Source organism: Dasypus novemcinctus, chromosome 10, assembly GCF_030445035.2.
Source record: "Dasypus novemcinctus isolate mDasNov1 chromosome 10, mDasNov1.1.hap2, whole genome shotgun sequence".
Lineage (NCBI taxonomy): Eukaryota > Metazoa > Chordata > Mammalia > Cingulata > Dasypodidae > Dasypus > Dasypus novemcinctus.
The window spans coordinates 26,291,864-26,301,370 of NC_080682.1; the positions used below are offsets into that span (position 1 = coordinate 26,291,864).

Below are 9,507 nucleotides of genomic sequence, written 5' to 3' on the forward strand. Positions count from 1 at the left end.
ATTAATACTAGAATTTTCAGTTATATTTTAACAAATTATTTAATCAAATTTCTTTCAAAAGTTATATTTTCAAAATATGTACATTGCTTGGTGACTCTGATTACATCATTTCATTTTTCTGTTTCTATAAATCCTATCATTACCTAGGAAGGTTTACATGTTATATATATCCTTATCTTTTTATATAAACTAAAATGATCTAACATTGAAGTTAATACTTATCATGAGTCAAAGTTGTTGAAAAACTTCTTCCAGGATTATCTGTCTAAAAATTTGTCAACCTTTAGTTTATCTCACAACAAAAATATGAAAAATATTTATGAAGCCTGGTATTTCTGTGATATAATATTTGTTTCCCTTGGATTATCTTAAGTTTAGTTTTTAGTGCAGGAATATTTTTTTAGGTCAAATAAATCAAAGAAAAATTTTGTTTAGATTCTGATCAAATAGAAATTTCATGAGGAAATTTTGTCTCACATGTATACAAGGTAGTTACTATGAACACAAGCAGAGCAGAGTATTCCTTATTTTTCACCCTAATAATTTCAAGGCACTCTTATATTGAGGATTGTGGATAATGCAATACTTGGCCATCAGTGGGACTAATTTCCAAGAGTGATTGCTTGACAAGATTCCAGAGATAAATTTCAAGGGTTAATACATCTGTATCAGGTTTGTAATAGAAATTTGCCTTCCCCTTAGAAGCCACATAACGTTGAGCAGTATTTTTGGTACTCCTTTGTGATGTTCTGATTTATGACTGGGAAAAAGAGTAAGTATTTCTGGAGAAATGATGAAACTCGAGATCATTAGCAATCTGGGATTTAATAGCATATTTTTTTCAGTGGAATAATTTAATACTCAAAAGTGTGACACTATCATAGATTGAACACCATTCACTATATAAATTTATTAAACAAGAAATTTTTTAAAAATAGAAATAATTCATGTATTATTCTCTAGATGTATTTTCTTCCAAATATTTTCTTTTGTGCATATAAAGCTTCTTTATATTTATGTTTATATATTTATATAATTTTTACAACTGTTGAATTATCAGTCATTATTATTTAACATTATTTATTAACTATTATGCTCCTTGACCAATGTTAAAAAACACACTTGAAAAATCCACAATTTCAAAAATTTTGCATCGACAGGTGCATCAAAACTAACATTTTTATAGGAGTGTGCACTAATTGATGAATGGGTATTTTTGAGGCATCACAAGGTAAACCTGTTTCTCCTGTCAGGCTAGGAAATATCAACTAATTCATCAAGATAGCAGCTGTATTGCTTTATTCAGCCACAGCAATGATTGTGCAACTTATATTATTATTTTAATATATTGGCTTTATCATATTAAAATAAATATGTCAGAATAAATTATAAATTATTGCTGAGATACAGTTTCTATAATTTTATTAATGACCCAAATCTTCCATCCTCTATATACAACTAGATGAAATATATTCTTGTAAATCCTTCATTTATTAATGATAATAAAATCAATTTGCATGTAGAATAAGAAGCAACTATTCCAAGGAAATTGTTTACATGGCAGATTTTTAGAAGACAAGATAATAGTATTGATCAAAGGAACTTCAAAATAATATATTACATGTTTGATGAATTTTTGAGTGTACAATTATTCAATTCAAGAAAAATCCAGTGATAATGAGAAAAGTTTCTTTGCAGATTAAAAGCTAGCTTCAATTTTTTTTTCACAATAAATGGCATTGGATTTTAATATATTCACTTCAATAAGATCTCCTCAGTACTTAAAAATCACAGAAGGCAATTTTCTTCCGTATTGAAATCAATATTTTATAGTCATTAAGTATACTTTCAAATATACAAGAGACAAAGAATGAATAATTTACAAAAGTTTTTATGACTAATCTTTTTTGTTGAATCTTTACCGGAGGATTTCCAATATATGATCTCTAATAGTAAGATTTTGTTGGCAGAAGAATAGAAGAAACAAAAAGGCAATATGACTTAGTTGATCAAAATTTCAACAAAATTAAAATTTTATCTCAGTCAACTATTCAGTGTTATTATCTTTAAAATTATATTTGTGCTTTTAATTCTCTCAATTCCTAATGTTACTTGAAGCTCTGTGAAGGAATTTTGGCTGTATTGTAACTTTTTAATGTCATTCATATTTCTAGAACACAAAGTTCTAATTTTTTAACAGTACTACTTTGAACACTTGTATATATATATGTTTATACTTATAGGAGTACATTTTTATATCCTTTTCCTAGTCATCTATTTCTTAAAGACATCATACAGTTGTGTCTTTTTTCTAATAGAAATAATTACAGGACCTTATATGGTAGTGTTAATACAACTTAAAATAATGTGTTATGTGATATTTGCCTTTCATATCATATTGAAGAGAGGCAGGGATGGTGCTTGACTAGGTTCATTCTCTTGGCATGACTGAATTGACAGACACTGATTTAGGTAAGGAAAGTAAAGTGGTTCTATTTGCTGATGAGAGACATATACAGTCTCAAATCAGACTCCCCCGTAAAGCTTTTTCTCACAGCTTTTATATTGGGTGAAACTAAGAAAGTTAATAATCAGGATGACATTTCTAAGAAGGGATTGGAAAATTCATTTTTTGCTTCAACAGTTAATCTTAAAATACACTCAGTACCCTGGGTGGGGCAATCTTGCCATAGGCAATATGGATGAGAGGGTGCAAGGATATCAATGTGAAGATAAGGACAGATCTGAAGATACAGATAAGGATTGAAATGAGTAAAGATAAGAGGAAGGAAGTTCATAATTATACTTCTCTGATAGATTTTTAAAACATATTTCCTTGCATTGTATTGTTAATGTTAGCTGTGAGGATGCAATTTACATCCATAAATTATTTTATTGCTCTTAATATTATTATGATTGTTTCTAGACAATGAAGAAGGCAGTATAAGACACTCAAGGGTCTCTTCACCCACAGAATCTCTGAACCCTACAATCAAAGGCCATAGTATCTTTCACAAAACTCCAGCAAGCATTTAGTTAATTGTAGTAACAAGGTGAAACCTGAATTAAGAGATGTAACCTAAAACTGTTAGACTTCAAACTTTTGCCTTAGCTGAGCTTCTTTATGGGAGAACTAAACTCTCAAGGAGAACATCAACCAACACATAGCGAATATCAAAAGACAGTTAAAGGTGTTTTTGGCATTGATTTTTGTTGTTTTTAGTTCCTGACACTCAAGTGACACATTTGGCTTATAAGCAGCTGAGTATCACCTTAAAAAAGAGAAAACTCAGAGTCTAAACCCCATAGTTAAAATATAAAATATTAAAATTTGCATTGTAAAACAAAAGTTTACAAGACAAAGACAAGAATCATGGCTTATCCAAAAGAACAAGATAAAACATAAGAAATCACCAAAGAAGAGAGAAAAAAATTAGTAAGAATATTCTAAGAACTAATAGCTGAAAACTTCCTTAAGTTAATGAGATATAACCATACATTCAAGAAGGCCAGTGACAACAAATGGGATAAAGTTGAGAAGACTCAAACCTGGACAGTAAAACTGTAAAATGAAATGGCAAGTAGAGTCTTCTGAAAGCTGGAAGAGAAAAGCAACATGTTACACAGAAGGCAGTGCTATAAGACTAAGGGCTGATTTATCATGAAATCCATAAGTGGTATGAATACGGAGGTTTGAAAAAATTAATTGCTGAAAGAAACAAATTTCAACAGAGAATTTTATATCCGGTATAAGTCTTAAAAATAAAGGAAAGATTAAGACATTACCAGAATTTTTAAAAAGTTGAGCTGTTTAACCCTGGTCGACCTGTCCTATAAGCCATGCTACAGGGAGTTTTTCAGATGGAAAGCAAAGGACACTAGAGTCTAGATCAAAGCAGCATAAAGGAATGAAGAATTCTGGTAAAGGTAACTTTATAGGTAATTCTAAACTATCATATAAGATGGCATTGCATTTTTGTATATAAGCCACTTTTATTTGAACAGGTTCTAAAAATCAGATGCTTGAAAAGTAATGGCAATTCTATGGTTAAGACTATTTAATGTGTAAAGATATAATACATAACAAGCGCAACAAAAATTGTGATGGGATGGTGGGGTATAGGAACAAAGTTGAAATGAAAACAAACGACATTTTTATAGATTTTAGATCTTTAATATAGGCCCAATGATAACCAAAAAGAAAATATCTGAAAAATAAACAGAAGGAAATGAGAAGAGATTCAAAATAGTAAGATACAAAAATCAAAGAGATATCATAATAGACATTAATGAAAGGAATAAAATGTACAAAAACAAACTGCAAATAGCAAAAATGGCAAAAGAAAATTCTGCATTATTAGCAACTACTTTAAATGGATATAGACTAAATTCTACATCTAAATTCAGATTTAAGAATGGTTAATAATAATAGATTTTTACAAGAAATTCAACTTAAATTCAAATACTTAGCTTGGTTCAAATTAAAAGGGTGGGAAAAATTCTATGAAAATGTAGCAAAAAGAAAGCTAGGGTACCTATGCTAATAGGTCAAAGTTTTGATGTTCAAAACTGTTAGAACGACAGATAAGCACAGCTACATATGGTTCAAGTGTCATCAACCAAAAGACATAAGAATTATAAATATATATGCATGGAAACATTAGAAACTCACAATAATGAAACATATTGACACTTTGAAAGCAGAAATAGATTGTTCCTTGATCTATCAATAAATATTAAAACCAACATTTAAAAAAGAGAAGACCGGAGATGACGTCATGGGAGTGACGGTCTAAACGCTTCCTGATTTTCTTGGTAGGACGCCGGGAATACTTTCACTTACATCTCCTTTGACTCATCGTGCTAATGGAACAGCGATTTTGAAGACTGGGCTACAAGAAAAAGAAAATTCAAATCCAGAGGTCCACAGTATCAACGTATTATTTTTTGGAAGGCTAGCAAAGGACTGTGTGAAAGTTTTCTATCAAGGGGACACTATTGCATTGATTGGATTTTTTTGGTCATCATCTTCAACTACGAACAGAGATGCTAAACATTCTTTATTTTTGAAAGCATTTGAAGATTTCAAGCCAACTGTTTATGTTTACGTTAAATCTGTAAGAGACTTTTTGACAGAATCTGTCTTTGGTTCCAGCAAACTCATTATATTTACATACCCCTGCATCAACTTAAAGGTGGTACAATTGTCAATGTCTATGGTGGTGTGAAGTTCTTCAAACCCCCATATCTTAGCAAAGGAACTGATGCAGATATGTAAAAAGAGACTCAAGGTATCACCAGCCCTGGCTTTGCTTCTTTGACATTTGAGGGAAATTTGGGAGCTCCTATCATACCTTGTACTTCAAGCAAGTATTTTAACTTCACCAGTGAGGACCACAAAATAGTAGAAGCCTTACGTGTTTGGGCATCTAATCATATTTCACCTTCTTCAACATTACTAAAATTGTGGGATATTAGGCCAATTCAGTATTTTGACTTGACCTGCCAGCTGTTGGGCAAAGCAGAAGTGGATGGAGCATCATTTCTTCTAAAGGTGTGGGATGGCACCAGGACATAATTCCTATCTTGGAGGGTCTTAATACAAGACCATGTTTTTGAAGGTGATTTAAGTCACATCAACTGACTGCAGAATCTGACAGTAGACATTTTGGTCTATGCTAATCATGTACATGTGGCAAGAACTCTGAAGGCTCCGGATTACTATCACTATATGAGGTAGAAATATGTCAACAACTATCTGCAACAATACTTGCAGATCATCAGTATTTGGAGAAAACCCCATTGGGTGATATTTTGAAACAAAAAGCCCCTCAACAGATTGTATTCAAGCAAAACTGAGGTCATATAAACCCAAAAGACTCTGAATCCGTTAAACTTCATTGTCCTAAATGTCTTTCACTGCAAGATGTTCCTCATGACAGCGATTTAGATAGCATTTAGCAAAATGGTGCAACTAGAACCCCAGATACCAAACTACAAAATACATCATTATATGATTCAGACATGTGGACCACTAAAGATCAAGGAGAACAAAAAGTAGCTGTTCATTTTGTGAGAAATAATGGTATTCTCCCACTGTCAAATAACTGTCTAATTTCGATAAAAGGAGGTACACTCAGTGAAATCTGCAATCCCTCAAACAAGTTTCATAGTATAATTCCTGTGAGATCTGGTGCCAAAGACCTGAACTCCTCAGCATTTCAGCACTATTCCTTATACAAAGAAAAGTACACCACTATGGGTGTAAGCAGTGTTCTAGCTTGAAGCCAATCAAAATCTAAACTCCCTCAATGGTAAAACATTTTGGATTCCTTCTTCTGTGGCAGAAGTACTGTGTATTGTACTTCCCCAATCTGTGTTTGTTATGACATTTACTCTTGACGATGAAACAGGAATTCTTGAAGCTTTTCTCATGGATTCTGACAAATTCTTTCAGATTCCAGCATCAGAAATCCTAACCAGTGATGACCTTCAGAAAAGTATGGATATGATCATGGATATGTTTTGTCCTTCAGAAATAAAAACTGATGTTACCCATGGTTGGAATGCTTCATCAAGTCACATAATGTCACAAATGGAATGGAACAGCCAATTTGCTATCAGACTTTTGATAGCACAGTTGCAGAAGATCTTATCTAATATTGCCATTCATCTTAGCATATGTAAAATATTGTAATTTTATAAAATATTACTATTTTGTATGAGATCACTATAAAACATTAGCAATTTAGTTCTCTAGTTTTCTTTTGAAATATTGTCCACATTTCCATTTTAACCTATATTAAAATATTTTTTGGCAGATAGACACTGTGTTATCTTAATCACTTCCTATGAGTGTACTAAAAATGTTCCTTTTGCTCAAAATATCCAGCATGATAGCTTCCAGAGCTATAACAGAGAAAGAGAGTACAAATAAATAAGAACTGTGTTTTCATTTGCTCTTTCCAGTCTTTATAGAGGACCTAGTGTGGTATCCTATACTAAAGCTGCTTTTCCTATGTTTCTCCACCCACCAACCACCATACCTCTGCTGTCCCATATCCCAATTTGTGCTACATTTTATATTGGCAATGTGGATGATTTTGGCTTGGATATGGGATTAGAAACTGTCTTTATCTTAAATTTTTGGCTTTTCTGAGTACAAGGTAAATAACAGCTCATTCTTTTGCTTTGTTTTGTTTTGTTTTCCCAGAGGGATCTGTTTAAACAAGTACTCCTTAAAGAAATGGCTGCTTAAATGAGCTACAGTGTACTTAAGAGAGTGAATGTTTTAAGGGAAAGTGGCAGAATTGCTTTGTTTGGAGCTGATATTGACCATTTTAGGATAAATCATTTTTGTCAGGCTTGAATTATGTACCTTGATTTCTTGTTCCTCTCCACAATATTAGAAGTTATTCCATTCATATCAATCTTAGGAATGTAGAGATGTACCATGTTAGTGATGAATGAACTCTTAACTCAATATGATACTCTGCTTTTTACCTGATAATGTTTTTCAAATTTTAAATCATGAATATTCAGTTTTGTACAAATATTTCTATATATTTGTGTGTGTATTTATATTTATGTATGTTATTTGCTATGTTAAGGACTGAGATATAGATCTGCTAATTAAATACTAATGAAGAATAAATAAAAGCACTTATATCAACTGTTTAATTTATTTTAGAAATGAAAATATAAATGATTATATTCTATTTAGATAGAATATAAATAAAAATTTGGAAGATGATAGTGATACTATAAATAATCTAAAACTAACAGATAAATGAAGAACACTTCAACCAACAAGATCAGAATACACATTCTCTAGTGCATCAAGACTATTCTACAAAATAGACCATAAGCTAGGTCACAAAAGAAAACTTAATAAACTTAGCAAATTTGAAATCATGTAAGAGATCTCTGACAACACTGGAATGACGCAAGATGTCAATACCAGAGGTTTAACTGGAAAAATTCACCAATTCATGAATATTAAAAGTTACACTCTCACACAACCTATGAGTCAAAGAAGAAATAACAGGGAAATGGTTGTGGCTCAAGCAGTCAGGCTCCCATTTACCATGTAGGAGGCCCGGGGTTCGATGTCCAGGGCCTACTGGTGAAGACAAGCTGGCCCACAAGATGAAGTGGCCCATGCAGAGTCCCACCTGATGCAGGAGTGCTGCCCCATGCAGGAGTGCCAGCCAGTGTGGAGAGTTGGCATAGCAAGATGACAAACTAGAGATTCTGAGGACAGACAATAAGAGATGTAGCAGAGAGATTGCCAACCTATGGCAGTAGACATTGCTGAGAAAGTATCTCATACGGTACCTTGAGTTGGACTTTCCACAGACATGAAACTAAGCTTTTACCCTAAATAAATACCAATTATACAAACCAAGAGATGTCTTGTACTTTGTATTGGCACCCCTTTGGTAGACTAATACAACTACTTACACTGACTTGAGAAGAAATAGAAGATCTCTCCTGACACAAATCAAATCAGTAATCGAAATATCCCAAAAGGACAATTCCCAAGTCTGAAAATTCCCCAATATTGCACCATTTTTTCCTCTCCCTGCCTTCAGAACTTTCATTGGCCATTACCTCCATGACAATGATGTAATGTCTTCCATTGCTAGAGTCACAATATGTCTATAATAGAATATCAGTAAGTCTACTTTATTCGATAGATCATTCCCCAGTCCTGAGGATTCTGAGATGGTGAAGCCAATTCTACCTGAATGACATTGCAACAACAGATATAGTTCATTATATATCTTGTCATAGCCTACAAAATTGTGCAAGAGTGATTGTATACTACAATGTAACCTATAATTCGTGCTTAGTGGCAATGCTCCAATTTTTTTATTTATTTAATGAATGCTGTTAATGTGGGAAAATGTGGGAGGTGTAGGGAGTGCACCATATAGGAATTCCCTATAATTTTTATGTAAAATTTGTGGGAAGCTGCCTCCGGCACTGGTGTTATATTGGCAATCTTGTTGCTAAGCTTTATTTTTAGATACTAACCCCAGGTAAGTTTCCCTTTCCCCACCCTCGCTGTAGTAATTAAGTTTCTATCCTCAAGCCAGTCAGACAGTTGTTTTGAAACATACCCGAAAAGACTTCCTGACGTGGATCAATCAGATCTGTGGCGCGAAACCTCATTCATACCTGGCTATAAATACCCCTGATTGACCCTCAATAAACGAGACTTGATCAGAATCCTGTCTTGTCTCCATTCTTTGTGTCTCTTGTCCCTTTTCATTTCCACTCCCTCCCTCAGGTCTTGGTTCGACTGATCCGCGGGTCGGGTCAAAAATTTATGTTATCTAAGAATCTTAAAAAAAACAAAACCATATTTTTAAAAATCCCAACAAAGAAAATTGCAAGTATACCTAGAGTCACCGGTGAATTGCACCAACATTCCAAAAAGAGCAATCCTCCACTAAACTGAATCAGAACCTTTCTGTGGCAGTCTGAGATTATTTTATGAAT

The 9,507-nt window shown here is 33.0% G+C and overlaps 2 pseudogenes; both read left to right on the forward strand.

Annotated features, from left to right (window-relative positions):
• The window catches only part of LOC101414059 (protection of telomeres protein 1 pseudogene), a 105,431-nt pseudogene extending 99,721 nt beyond the window's left edge, over positions 1-5,710 (forward strand).
• Positions 5,711-5,712: 2 nt separating this feature from the next.
• On the forward strand, positions 5,713-6,660 carry LOC139439913 (protection of telomeres protein 1 pseudogene; annotated as a pseudogene).
• Positions 6,661-9,507: the final 2,847 nt, after the last annotated feature.